This window comes from Vombatus ursinus, unplaced genomic scaffold (assembly GCF_900497805.2).
Source record: "Vombatus ursinus unplaced genomic scaffold, bare-nosed wombat genome assembly UNPS02006779.1, whole genome shotgun sequence".
NCBI classification, from domain to species: domain Eukaryota; kingdom Metazoa; phylum Chordata; class Mammalia; order Diprotodontia; family Vombatidae; genus Vombatus; species Vombatus ursinus.
Window position 1 is genome coordinate 5,724,657 of NW_020946557.1, and position 16,141 is coordinate 5,740,797.

The window sequence follows — 16,141 nt, forward strand, 5'->3', positions numbered from 1 at the left end:
AATTAATTAAATGAGGCTCTTTAAATTCCTTGAGCCCCAGAGTTCACTCAGATCTGATTTTATTGCTTTTGGCCAAAGGCCATTGCAAAACTTGGAGAGCAAAGGACTGGTACCCTGTGGTGTTCAGAGTAAGTTACAGAGTTAGAACAAGCTTCTAAGCATGAGAATGTGTCACATCTCAGAGGCAATTTGATAAAAGACATCACATCAGGCCAGCACATCACTAGACCAATTCCACTGCAGTGAAATAACTTGAGCTCTGGTTTTTGAAGAAACCACCAAAAAAAAGCAAGACTTTCAAAGATGTGTATATATCTGTGAGTACAGGTAACACATCTTATCTGGAATTAATGATAAATAAATATTAAATGAAGAACTACTGGTATAGAGTCAGCTCTGGGATTTCAGAGAGACAAGACAGCATAGTGAATGAAGCCCTGGACCTATAGTCAGGGAGACTTGGGTTTGAATCAACCCTGAGATACAATCTTTGACCTTAAGCAAGTCACTAAACCAATCTATGACTCTACATTGAAACAAATAGTTATCCAGCCTGTGCTTGAAGTCTTCCAATGATGGGAATATGTCTCCTATATGAAGAAATCCATTTCACCTTTAGATAACTGTTTAAAATGTTTTCTATTAGTCAAGTAAACATATCTGTAGGTCTTGCCCATTGGCCTTAGATCTGTATTATGAGGCCAAACTAGTGCAATCTCTCTTCCATTTGACAGCCTTTTTAATAGTGGAAGATAAGTTATCATATGCCACCTCTTACAAATATCCCCAGGGTGTCTGAAAAAACATCACAACACATTCCTGATTTGCCTCCTCTGGACACATTCCAGCTTGTCAGTACCTTCCTAAAACATGAGTAAACAAGGTTAAACACCAAAATAGATTATTTTCATTATGCAGGAAAAAAAGAGCAGGAAATTTTTTTTTAAAAAAACCTATGAAATATCTTGATAATGAACTTAGACAACAACTCAATGTTACTTAGTTTAAAAAATAAAAACAAACTGACAGCAAATGTAACCTTAGTCAATAATTGCCATCAATAAGCCACATCTTCAAGTGTGTCTTTTTTTTTCTTTCAAGTTAGAAGTTGAAAGAAACATTTGTTGAAGGGCTTATGACCACCATAATGATCACAATCATGAATGGAAATCCCACAAAGCCAACCTATGGAATAAGAACTTTCCTCACATCTTGAGTTCTGTTTAATTGACAGCTACAAAAGGAAAGGGACAGCTATTTCTGAAATTTTAACTGAATGGTCCAGAACTGAAACTTTTACTACCAGTTTCTTAAGCCAAACACTCAGCAGTTCTTCCCTCACCCCTTTGAGTTGTGCTGGGTAGGCAGCCTATATCTCAATAATATCCCTAAAAAAAACCTATCCAGTCATTTGTTTATACACGAATTGTTTTTGAAAAGACTTCAAGTTCACATCTAACTACTAGGAATGATCCTTAAGTAATAAAACAATTTTATTATTACACTTGAAGATTTTTACCTCTGAGGTAGGTAGTACCTCCATGAATCCCTAATTGTCCCTAGAGCTCATCTTAAGTGACACCTTCCATATTAGTGGTGTCCAACTCAAATAGAAATGGATCCCTGAGGACCCTCATACTGATTTACAGAGTCACAAATTAACATTAATTATTTTGTGTTGTATTTTTATTTATTTTGCTAAACCTATCCCAATTATATTTTAATCTGCTTTGGACTGCTTGGGTATGGGCTGTGAGTTTGACACCTCTATTCTACAGGAAGCCTTTTGACCAAAATTACCACTTATCAATTGTTAAATAGTTTGTATATACTATTAACATCAATGCTGTCTTCCCCAGCTAGCTTATAAAATCTCCAAAAATGGGAAGTGTTTTGCTTTTGTCTTGTATCCTCAGCACCTAGCCTAGTGCCATGGACATAGGAGGTATTTGACAAAAACTGGTTGATTGACTTGTTATAAGTATCATTAGCCAGATTTCAAGTGGGAGAATCTAAGATTCAGAAGTTAAGGGATTTTCCCAGGGCTATACAGCTAATAAATGTCAGATTGAGGATTCAAAAATTGGTTTTTTGAACTCGAGATGTACTTTGTACCAAACCACAGTACTTCTCTCCAGTGTGGCTTTCAACTCTACTTTGGGTTAATGGTGATGATCAAATAAGTAGCAATGGTTTAAAAGAACTTGCTATCTTTGTTGTTCTGTAAGAGATATATTTAATGGAGACTCTAGTCTGTCTATTCCCTAAGCATATGGTTAATTGTGCACTGTCACTGAGGTTAGCATGTCCTTTTATTCTTGAAAACTTGGTTGGTATAAGCCATTAACTTTCTATTAGGGCAGCATTAGCGAATTCAGCATGTTGATCCCCTTCTGATAGAAAATTCATATGCAATAAATAATTTAGCATTAAGATTTACATTAACCTAGGAATTTCCCAGAGCAATATCAAAAATTATCATCTAGAACAAATTGGGCCAAAATAATTTATATTCCTTCCCATAAATGTAAAGAAAAAGATCTTAGAAAATGATCATTAAACAGACCATAAAATGCATACAAAATAATAATTCAAGGAAAATTATCAAATGACATGCTAAAACAATGACACTGAATTCTAAATTAAATTTGAAAATCAATTCTTTTGGAATATAGAAGCAAAGCCAATAGAATATTAGAGAGCAAAATCACTGTGTATTTCTTTTTCTTTTCTTTTTCTTTTAGAGTCAGCTTTTCCAAAGTAACAAGGTGAGGTTTAGAACTTGATTTCCAAAAGGATAATCATCTTAATAACAACAACAAAAAAAAAACACAACAAAACATGAACTTGCAGTGAGTGCTGTGATATAGCACTGTACTCAAAATCAGAAGATTGATCTACATAATCTTATCAGTTTCCCTGGGTGTAAATATCATGTCCATGTTGATGATTTTCAAATCTACCTTTCCTGCCCTAAGCTTTCTGTTGTCCTCCAGTCTCATTATCACCAAGTGCCTTTTGGACATCTTATGATGGATGGCCAATAGCCATCTCAAATTCAACGTGTCCAAAATTGAATTCATTCTCTTGCCCTAAAAGCCTTTCCCACTCCCAACTTCCCTATTACTGCTGAGAGCACTATTATGCTCCTACTCATCCACAATCTAAGTATCATCCTCAACTCTTCACACTCTCTCATCCCTGATATTCGATCTGTTTTCAAGGCTTATTGGTTTTCTTCACAACATCTCTAAAATATACCTCATTTTCTTCTCTGATACTTCCACTACTACCCTGGTAGAGGCCCTCATAACCTTGTGCTTGATCTATTGCAATTGCCTGTTGGTGATTCCACCTACCTCAAGTCTTTCCCCATTCCAGTCCACCTTCCATTCAGTTGCCAAAGTGATTTTCCTAAAGCACATGCCCAACCATGCTACCCCCATATTCAAAAAACTTTCTATCACTTTCAAGATCAAAGAACAGATCCTCTGTTTGGTATTCAAAGTCTTTCATAACCTAGCACCCTCCTTATTTTTCTAGACTTCTTACACTTCACTCTGTGCCATGTTCTCTTTGATATAATGATGCTGGCATCCTTGCTTTTCCACCACAAGACACTTTGTCTCATTTTCTCTGCCTGTCACCCATGCTTGGAATGTTTTCCTTTCTCATCTCTACCTCCTAGCTTCCCTGACTTCCTTTAAGTCCCAACTAAAATCCCATCGTCTTCCCAACACCTCTTAATTCTAGTGACTTTCCACTATTAATTATTTCCTATTTAGCCTGCTGTATATAGCTTGTTTCTATATATTTATTTGCTTCTTGTCTTCCCCATTGGATTATGAGTTCATTGAGGGCAAGCATTGTCTTTCATATCCTCTTTTTTTATCCCCATCACTTAGCGCACTGGCTAGCATGTAGTTGGCACTTAATAAATGTTTATTTAATGACTGATTATAGTTCTAATGGTTCTTTTTTTTTTTTACAATATGATTGAGTAAGTCACTCTCTGGGCCTCAGTTTCTTCATCTGTACAAAGCAATTATACTTGATGACTTCTAATTTCTCTTTCTGCTCCAAACAACTTTGGCTCTTAAAGTAATAAAAGAAATGTGCTTTTGTTAATTAGTTACCCTCTCTTTTCTCCATGCGATGGTGGAAAGAATGCTAGATTTGGGGTCAGAGAAGCAAGATTTAAATACTACTCTGCCACTTATTTGTACTCATAAGGGAATTTAATACTAATAAGTTCTAGGTAATAATAACAGTTTACAAATAATGCTGTAAAATTTACAAAGTGCTTTCCAAGTGTGATCTCATTTGGTCCTCAAAAATAAGCCTAACAGATAGAAGGTATTGTTGTACCCATTTTACAAATGAAGAAACTGAGTGAGACATTAAGTAGATTGTTAAGGGTCCAGGGTCACACAGCAACTAAGGGTCTGAAAAGAGATTTGAACCCAGGGCTTTTGGCTCCAGCTCCAACATTCTAGTCACTATGCCAAAGGTTCTCCTGAAATTCTTCAAACAAAAATATTTGTTTAGCAAATCTTTCTCACTGTAAAGGACAAGATTATCCTTATCCTTTGAGTCACTATTGAGGGAGTGATTGTTTTGCTTTTTCTTTGTATCCTCATGACTTAGCAAAGTGTCTGGACCATAGTCAGTCCTTAATTAATTATAGTTTCCTTACAGTAGTAACAGAATGCTATTTGTTCACATATACACACACCCTCATACATACACATATACGCAAACACACATACCCACAATACTCAAATGTTTCATGTTGTATTTGTTGAGATATTGACAGAAAAAGTGGTAGTTTTTATTTTTACATTAGAAATCATGGTTGTTCTTTCAGAATTGATCTTATGGTGATAAATAGGCAAGACATAATGAAATGCAAGAAATAATCATAATATGTGTTTTAAAGAGGCCCTGTTATAAAAGTCTTTCTCTTAGTTCTCTCTCTTTTTTTTTAAATTTAGTTTTCTCCTTGGAAGGCAAGAAAGTAAAAAGAAAATGTAAATAATTCAAGTAAAGACATTCATAATTTTGTGTAATACTCTATGTAAAAAAAAAGTTTAAGGATACAGGCTTTGATGTTACTACATTGCAAGAAGCCCGCATTTCTAGATCTATAATTGTTACAGTTATTCTTTCCTATTTTATCTCATATACTTAAGTTACCAAATTAAGAAGCCCTGCTGAAAAAGGGAATTGAATAGAATCTAATAAAAAAAAAGAATAGAGATACAAGATAATGCTGGTAATATTCAAGAAATGTTTCCTAATCTGTGCTTTGTGAACAAAAATAGGAGAAAGGAAGGGATTGTTACATTTAAGCAATTTAGGAAATTTTATCAAATTACGACTGTACAAAAGAATTCTAGGAACTGATGTAGGAATATATTTTTATCAATTCAAATAGTTATCATTTCATTTGTAAGCCCAATTGCAAAATACTAAATTCAATTCTATGAATATCTGTTAAGCACTTCCTATGTGGTAGGCACTGTGCTAAGCCCTTTGGATAGCGAGTGAGAACCAACAAATCCCCTGCCCTAATAGGGCTATTATAAACCATACACAGATAAGCATGATACCAGATAGAATGTGATAAAAATTGAAGGGAGTATGTTGCAGTTGAAAAACAGTTGGATTTTTGAACCAGGAAAATTGGGTTCAAATCCTACTTCTGACATTTACTACTTCTGTCACCTTCAGCAAATCACTTAACCTCCCTACATCTCAGTTTTCTCTTTTGTAAAATTACAAGGGTGTACTAGATGATCCTGAAGGCCTTTTCCAGATCTAAACCCATCACACTATGAGTCCCTAGGGTTCAAGTCTTTACTCAGCTGGTTACTACCTCTGTGACCTTGGTCAAGTTATTCCACCTTTTTGAGACCCAGGTTCCTCATCTATAAAAAATGAAAGTTAAATTAGATGACTTCTAAGGTCCCTTTTAACTCAGAATCTATGATCCCATAATAGGTAACAAAGACTAATCTAGACAAGTAGCATAGGACTCCCAGGGAAGGGAATACACACATGTACACACATACACACCCACGTGCACACACACACACACACACACACACACACACACGGATATACTTATATGTATATTCAAAAATGCTTCACTGAGAAACATTAGTGTAATTTATCCTTAGGCTTTCAAAAGCCTCTAAGCCTCACATGGTTAGGGTGAATGGCTAAGAAAAACAATTCCTGTCCCCTCCCCTATTCACCTGGGATTCTCATGTCAAGCTGATATGAGCAGCTGTATGGACAGAATATAGCCCTGTTCTAGGAATCAAGAGACTTTGACTTAACTCCAGATTCCATTATTAAACAGTTATGAGACATAGAGCAAGTCACCTAAATGCCTTATTCTTTTTGTTTCCTCATCTGTAAAATGAGGATACTCATGCCTTCCCTATCTTACAGAGTTGTTGTGAGGATCCAAGAAGGCAGTGTATGTGAAAAGTCTTTGAAAAGTACAAATGATGGATAATGATGGTTGTAATAATATTAATGCCATAGAATGGGCAATACTCAATATCAGGTTTCCCTTCTCAATCCAATCTTCTAACACCCTCTTCCTCTCATCTGACTTAAAAGAGAAAACATAGTAAGCAAATTTCAGCAAGATTCAAGTAGATCCCGCAATGCTTTTATTTTTTAAAAAAATATTCATGTTTAACATTCTTTTCCTTTTTTTAATTTTGAGTTCCAAATTCTCTCTCTCTCTCTCTCTCTCTCTCTCTCTCTCTGTATCTCATTCCCTCCACTACCCACTGAGATAGCAAGCAATAGGATATCAATTATATATGTGAAATCATGCAAAACATAATTCTGTATTAGCCAAATTACAAAAAAAAAAAGAAACAAAAAAAGAAGTGATTTGCACTCAGAGTTCATCAGTTCTCTTTCTGAAGGTGGATAGCATTATCTGGAATCATCTTGGATCATTGTATTGATCAGAGCAGCCAAGTCTTTCACAGTCAGTCATCACAACATCACTTTAACTGTGCATAATGAACTCCCAGTGCCTCTCACTTCACTTGGCATCAGTTCATATAGGTCTTCCCATGGTTTTCTAAAACCATGCCACTTGTCATTTCTTATAGCACAATAGCATTCCATCATAAACATGCCACAACTTTCTCTTATCCCCTTCCCCTCTTATTTCCCTGTTGGGTAAGGTAGATTTCTATATATACATATATATGTGTATATGTATGTGTGTATATGTATATAGATATAGATATAGATACTGATATAGATACATATACACATTTATGTATACATATAGGTATATATATGTGTGTGTATGTTTATGTGTGTATGTATATATATATATATGCGTGTGTGTATATATACGTATATATATACATATATTTCCTCCCTTTTTGAACCAGAAAGGGAAGTTTAAACATTGTCCACCACCCCTCATTTTCCTCTCCAATTTTAAAACTCTTCTTCATGTACCTCTTTATGTGAGAAGGTTTTCCCCATTTTCTATCTCTCTTCCCCCTTTTCCCAGTGCAACTCTCTTTCTCACTCTTTCATTTTTGGAGATCATAACAACATAATCAAATATGTAAATTTCTTTTAACTGCCCTAGTAATGATAAAGTTCTTAGGAATTGCATGAATCATCTTCCCATACAGGAATATAAGCAGTTTAACTTCATTGAGCCCCTTATGATTTCTATTTCTTGTTAATTTTTTTGTGCTTTTCTTGAGTCTTGTGTTTGAATATCAAATTTTCTATTCAGCTCTGGTCTTTTCATCATGAATACTCCAAAGTTCTCCATTTCATTAAATATCCATTTTTACCCTGAAGGACTCAATTTTGCTGGATTGGTGATTCTTGGCTGTAATCTTAACTCCTTAGCCTTACAGAATATCATATTCTAAGCCCTCCGCCCCTTTAACATGAAATCCATTGTATGTTGAGTGATCCTGGCTCTGGCTCCATGATATTTGAATGATTCCTTTCTGACTGTTTGCAGTGTTTTCTCCTTGAACTGAGAGTTCTGGAATTTGACTATAATATCCATGGGAGGCTTCATTTTAAGATATCTTTCAGGAGATGATAGGTGGATCTTTTCAATTTCTAGTTCACCCTCTGAATCTAAGCTATTGGAAGTTTTCCTTTATAATTTCTTGAATGCAATGTCTAGGCTCTTCTTTTTATATCCTGGCTTTATAGTGGTCCAATAATTCTAACATTATCTCTCCTTGGTCTATTTTCTAGGCCAGTTGTTTTTACCATGAACTATTTCACATTTTCTTCTATTTTTTTATTCTTTTGACTTTGTTTTATTGTTTCTTTATGTCTTATGAAGGCATTACCTTTCACTTGCTCAGTTCTAATTTTTAAGTAATTATCTTCTTTGATCAGCTTTTGTACCTCTTTTCTTGGCCAATTCTGCTTTTTAGAAAAGGAATTCTTTTCTTCAGTGAATTTTTGTGCCTCTTTTACAATTAGGCCAATTCTGTTTTTTAAGTTGCTATTTTCTTCAATTATTTTTTGTCTCTTTTACCAAGCTGTTAATTCTCTTTTCATAATTTTCTTGCATCACTCTCATTTTCCCCAAATTTTTCTTCTATCACTTTTATTTCTTTCACTCTTCCAGGAATTCTTGTTGAGTTTAAGTCCATTTTTCTTTATAGTGTTAATTGTAGCTGTTCTTCCATTATTGTCTTCTTCTGAGTTTGTGTCTTAGTCTTTCCCCTAGTAACTTTTTATGGTCAAGTTTTTTTTTTCGCTTATTTTTCCAACTAATTTCTTAACTTTGAATTTTATGTTAAAATTGAACTCTGCTCATCTGGGAGTGCAGAGGCACTGTCCCAAGCTTCAGGCTTCTTATGCTGCTATTTTCAGAGCTAGTTCTGTGTTTTGCAAGTTTTCAGTGATTCCAAGGTTGTGTGATCTGGGGAGAGGTGTGGTTACTGTTCTCTTGGCCCATGCTCTGGTCTCTATCTAGGAATAGACCCTGCTCCTCTGTAGCTGCATGGTCTAGCCCTGGGTCCTGGAATGGTGACCAGGGTCCCTGCTGCCTTGTGAATGACCACAATCACTCTTCTTTGTCCTGAAACTACAACCCAGAACTACATATGGGCAATAGAGTTGCTAATCAATGCCTTCTGTACTGAGTGCCAACAATAGGTTTCCTATAATCTCTTTATGACTAGTTATCCAACCCCCTTATCATCTCTGGGATGAGAGTTCTCAAAACTGCTACTGTTGCTGCAGCCACTGTTGCTGCCACCATATATGTGCACTCTGGACAGGCCCCAATTCCAGAACTCTCCTATGAACCTCCTAAGTTTTCTTAGGCCAGAAAAATGTCTCAATCTGACTCTTTGTTGGCTTTGCTGCTCCAAAATTTGATTTAATACATTATTTTTAAGTTGTTTGGAGGGGAATGTCGAGAATGTTCAACTGGGTTGCTGCCTCTAATCTGCCATCTTGGATCCAACTCCAGCACTAATAACAATAAAGGAAAACTGGCTCATCTCTGACTCAAGTCTTTTCTGGATCCATCTAATGGCCCTTACTGACTCTCCCTCTTGTGTTGGTTAATTTGTCTCTTTGAAGTTTTGAGGGGAGAAGTTGATCTTTGAATTTCTTTGCCTTCTATTGGCCTTTCAATATTGCCAGGGCTTTGCTCTAAGCTAATCGTGACAGCCACCTAACCTAGAAACTGAGAATGGGAAGGAGCACAAGTTGTTTAGTGAACACTTACTCTGTAACAGTGGCAATGTTTGCTGAGTGATTTTTGTCAACAATGTAGTAATGGTAAGCTTTGGTGGCATCAGATATGTAAGACTTCATATTCTTGACTTCAAAAACCAGTTGACATTTATACATCAATTCATGTTTGCTAAGGACTTTACACATATTATTATTCTCACTTGATACTTACAATAACATTTTGAGTTAAGTGCTATTATCACTTGTATAGATTAGAAAGTTGAGACTTAGAGAGGTTAATTGACTTACCATGAACAGTAAGTGTCAGAGCTGAAATTTGCATCCAGGTCTCCCTTGACTCCTAGTCCAGAGCTCTTTCCATTCATCATGATGAAATTATTAGCTAGATCCTATTGGTCATGAGGGAAAAGTCAAACAAAATAAATGAGCAAGCAAATAAATAAATAAATGAACAGTTAAATAATGAATTAAGAAATAAATACTCCTCTTATAAAATAGAACATAGTGAATGTATAATAGGTGTGAACAAATTGTAATCAGAATTCAGAGGAGGGAAAGTTATATGACTGGCAGAGAAGGGAAAGCCTAATGGAAGAGGCAGAATTTGAGGTGGGCCTTGGAAGATGAGGAAGAGTTCAAAAGATACAGATTAGTGTCAGAGGGGACAGTGGCATGAAGGTTATTATTCCATGAGTAGGAAAGGACATGTATAAGGGCACAGGGGTGGAAAAGTATTTGCCTATTCTCAAAGAAATATATATTGTTAGACCTTAGAGTAGATGAAGGCTGGAGTCTGATTATAGAGGATATTGAATACAAGACTAAATCATTTGTATATTATGAGCTAGTTAATGAAAAGCCATTGAAGGTTTTGAGTAGTGGAGTTACGTGTTCACAAAGGAGGCCAGTTTCTTCACTAAATATGTCATACATTGTGCAAAGTCATTTTTTTTCCATTAGTGGATCCAAAGTACATAGTCTGGATTTAAAATGGATTCCCTGTGGATGGTAAAATCCTTCAGATAGTCCTGTCTGAATAAAACATTGCGTCAATTTCATCAAGCCATGGGATATTATAGATTTTCCTTGAAAAGATGTATAATTGATCAAGAATTTGGTTTAACCATCCACAGAAGAAAGACCAAGGGGATGAAAAATACATATGGGTCAGATTATGATAGTCAACCATATAGGCATCTTATAAAGTTTATCCATCACTGGGTATAATTGCAGTTGACAGCACTAATGGGAAATGGATTGGGCCCGGACTTATACAGGAGATGGATAGTATGCTGGACTACTTTCAGAAACTTTCGAAGCTTATTTGTGAACATAAGGTTCTCTTAGAAAGAAATCTCTAGCTCTTTAGTATCAACCTTGTACCAGTGCTTTTGTATTATATTTTTTTAAAAATTAAATACAACAGAAGAATTTAGAATGAATACCTCAGAGAATACAATGGAGAGGTAGAAGAATGGTGAGTGAGAGAAAAGTACATCAGCTGATATGTATGAGACCCAGTTCCTTAACTCTAAAAAGTGATTGGAACAAATGTCTTTACAAGTTCCTTCCAATTCTAAATGGCATTCTCTTCATTTGTATCTCCAGCACTTAAAGTTGTTCTGGCATATTGTACTGACTTAATAAATGCTTGTTCAGTGATTGATAATCTCAGGATCCTATAATAACCAATGTGGTTTTATACATATATATGTATGTGTGTATATATATATATGTATGTATATATGTATGTGTGTATGTGTGTTTATATATGTATGTATGTCATATATATGACTATCTGTAGGACCTCACCATCCACAGAAAATCCCTTTCAAACCCAGACTATGTATTTTGGATCCACTAATGGAAAAAAATGACTTTGTACAATAAAGAACAGAAGGAAAAGATGATATCAGACAAATGTATAATAGCAAGATAATATGGGCTGATCAATTGGTGAGGATGAAAGATGGCAGGGAACAGCCATAGTGCATAGTGTTGCAAGGCACCCTATCAATGTCGGGAGAAATTGAGGAAAGCTGTACCGGGAGGAACCTGATGGCAAGCTTATGGGAGAAGATGGGGGCATTGACAAGAGTTGTAGAAGGAAGGTCAGAATGAATGAGTTGTTATCCTTATCACTGGTGATGCATCCTAATTGATGAGATTACATATCTATATGAGTAAGTCAAGAGTCAGATTATTGGTGCATGGTATCAGTTTACAAATGAAAAGATCAAAGCTAAGTGATGGTTGTGAATGAATTGGGTGTTAGGCAGGAATAGTAGTGAAAGCAGTAATGCATTACTAGATATAACAAGATTGTATGAATGTAGGGAAAGAATAAGAGAAGTTGGAAGGTACATTAATGTTGCCTTTTCCTTGGACCTTCTTCCTCTGTATTATGCATGACCTGTCATTGTGGCTTGCCTATAACAGAGCCTCCCCATAATGTATACAAATTCCATCATAGTACTGTTTATCATTCCACTGCACTTGCTTCTAATTCACATTGAAAGCAGAACAACGGCAGGACAGAGACCCTGTACTTCAGTTTGCCCAACTTTCATTTATACAGGCCTTTTGTGTGTGCTTTCTTCACAATAACCCTTACTGCAAGTATCTTTAATGCCTTTTTACAGATAAAGAAACTGAGGTCAAGGGAACTTAAGTGACTTGTTCATAGTCACCTGGTTAAGTAGAAGAGTGAGGGCTTGAATCCAGGTCTTCTGATTCCACTGTCAGTGTTCTTTCATTTATGAAGCTATAAGTATATATTCCATAAATGGATAAACTAGGTACAGAAAATATTGGGTTTTTTTTTTAAATAGCCCTTCTTTCAATTAGTTATCAAAGTTATTTTTATATCTATCTGTGCTGTGAAAAAGAAAATAAACAGTTCATCCTCTGGCTGATATTATGATCCATTAAATTTAGGTGGAAATCACTTATGGGGAAAAACTTGAGAATATACATAACAACTAAATAAACCAGAAAAAAAATTAGCACAGCAATGTAGAATTTTTAATATCACTACTATAGTGGATTGAATGATGTGATTCAAATGGGTTATATTTCTTTGTTAAAATTAAGGTTTTACTTTGACATTCAGATCTAAGAAGATTTCAGGATGGGTATAGGACAATACAAATTCAACTTTAAAGATTATTCCAGGCATTTTGGATGTTCATTTCTTTCATTATTTCCCATGGATTTTTAAGTATTATTCTAAATAAACATGTGATAAATATAAATAATATCCTAAAGTAATCTGAAGAGCAGTTATCCTCTCTCCCTGTTCTCCTTACCTATTGACTCCCCCACTCTGTGCCACAGCCACCACATACATACCTTTTATTCAATAAAGAATACCTACAAAAGCTTTGTTCCACAGTAAAGATGTTGTGGGTAAGTGCCCCTCAGGATTTGTGGTTCGAGATTCTAATTGCGATTCAAGGGTCTCCTTAACGTTCTCTCTGTATAATGAAGAAGAGTATTACTCTTTAATCATGGCTTGATGGATTACAATCAGCATGTCTAGACAAAGTGAGTTCATGTTTTTCTCCCAGGGAAATTAGCAAGCAACAATTATGTAGCTTGTGCATTTCTTTGTTGTTAGGGAAGCTTCAAAAGCATGAAGGCTCTCAATAGCTGGAGTCTTTGGAAGATGACAAACAGATCAATAATCCTTTAGCTTTAAATAGCGTCAAGGTGTCACATGGGAATTCTTACTACTTCCAATAGGATTTGCAATCTTTAGATTGCTAAACTGAGCATGAAGGGTTAAGAAATAGGAATATATCATTTTGTTAGCAGATATGTCCTGCTCTGAATGCTTACAAAAATGCTTGGTGACTTCTAACTAATTTCAATTTTAGGATTATATAATCTTAGCATTGGAAGAGACCTTACAGATTGCATACTCCAGTGTTCACATTTTACAAATAACAAGACAGATCTAGAGAAGTCAAACAATTTGTCCTAGGTTACAGCTCAAGTACGTAGGAGGTGAGAAATTCACACTCCAGTCATCTGCCTCCAAAGCCACTGTTCTTTCCACTCTTGCATGCTACTATTTCTTTAAAAAAAAATCCATTCATCACCAGCTTTAAACAAACTCTTAAGCCTAGCATTTCAGAGCATCATAGTATCAAATATTTAGAACTAGAAGAGAACTTAGGGGACATTTCATCTAACCCTGTCATTTTAGCAATGAGGAAACTGAAATCAGGCAGCTAGGTGGCACAGTGGGTAGAGTGCTGGGCCTGAAGTCAGGAATATTCATCTTCATGAGTTAAATCTGGCCTCAGTCACTTCGTAGCTGTGTGACCCTGGGCAAGTCACTTAAGTCCATTTGCTTCTGTTCCTCATCTGTAAAATGAGCTGGAGAAGGAAATGGCAAACCACTCCAGTATCTTTGCCAAGAAAATCCTAAATGGGGTCTGGAAGAGTTGAACATGACTGAGCAACAACAAACTTAAATTACGTGACTCATCCAAACATCTTTAATGTTTTCCTTTTATTGTTGTATATTAATTGACCCATTTTAAAAAGTGAGAGATGTGTTCTCCATATAATGATTTTTAGAAAGCTCCATAATCATTTTTAAGTTTTAAAAAAAATTTCTTTTTCCACTGTATCTTTCCCATGATACATATGTTTATACAAGTGAAATAAGTCCTACCAGTGCCCCAACATTGGTGACATCAATTTCACTGGCATGGTTTCTTCCAGAGGTGGGTTTTGGGCACCAGAAGGAGACATCTCCTTCAGCACAGGTTTGAATAAACATTCAAAAAGAACATAGAAATTGGGGCAGAGCAAACCCACTTATGCCCTCCAGAGGCCTGCCTGGATTAAGGCATTAAAAGTGAGAGTGTGCCCTTTGGGGCATGAGTGAGACCCAGGCATGAATGTTTATGCTATCAACCAGGCTGAGGAATAGGTCAGCTTGTGAAATGGCATACAAGCAGGATCAGGAGCCATGGTTGTAAATACAGTAGGATAAGAAGTATAACAAGCAATATTGGATTAAGAGACTTCATGAAGTAGGATTCCAGTGAAAGGGCAAAATGTTTCCCAGATCAAACAGTTACTATCCAAGTTATCCTTCAGTGAAGAAGCAAGAGAGTCTCCCATCATTTTAGCAATATCTTTCCTTTTTGCACATGTTTGATAATTTGGACAGAACAAGGCAATGGTTTGCTAGATTAAAGCTTTCAGATATATGTAAATGAGCTAATGAGAAATTATGAATTAAACTTCATTAATCCTGTCATTTTATTATGCTTGATTAATTTGATTAAATGTTTATTTTAAGTACATGTGGTTACTTGACAATATGGTAACCATATTGGGAAGCAGTTTCTTTTTCATAATAAGAAGAGTTTTTCTAAATTCAGCATGAAGATGGGGCTATGAGTTATTGATCTAATTGGATTAACCTCTAGATTAACAAAATAAAAACACCAAACCCTAGAATAACAAAATAAAAATGCCATCACTCAAAAAAAAAATGAGAGTCAAATGGAGAGTAGTAGTTTTATTGTTGTTCATTCATCCAGTCATGTCTAATTCTTCAGGACCCCATGAACAATAACATGCCAGGCCCTTCTATCATCCACAATTTCTCAAAGTCTGTCCAAGTTCATGTTCATTGCTTTCATGATATTCTCTATCCTCTTTCATCCCTTTCACCTTTTGCCTTCAATCTTTCCCAATATCAGTGTCTTTTCTGATGAATCCTGTCTTCTTATCATGTGACAAAAGTATTTAAGTTTCAGCTTCAGTACATGTCCTTCCAATGAGTTAATTTCTTTAAGTATTGACTGATTTGATCTCCTTGCTATCCAAGGTACTCTCAGAAGTCTTCTCCAAAATGTGGGAAAATTGGAACACTAATGCGTTGTTGGTAGAGTTGTGAACTGATCCCACCATTCTGGAGAACAATTTGGAACTATGTTGAAAGGACTATAAAACTGTGCATACCTTTTGATCCAGCAATACTACTACTAAGTCTGTATCCCAAAGAGATCATTCAAAAAGGGAAAAGGACCCACATGTACAAAAATATTTACAGCAGTTCTTTTTGTGGTGGCAAAGAATTGGAAATTGAGGGGATGTCCATCAATTGGGGAATGGCTCAACAAGTTGTGGTACATGAATGTAATAGAACACTATTGTGTAATATGAAATAATGAGCAGGTAGACTTCAGAAAAACCTGGAAAGACTTACATGAACCAATGCTGAGGGAAATGAGCAGAACCAGGAGAACATTGTACACAGTAACAGCAACATTGTGCAATGACCAACTCCAACAGACTTAACTTTTCTCAGAAATACAATGATCTAAGACAATTCCAAAAGACTCATGATGGAAAATGCTATCAACATCCAGAGAAA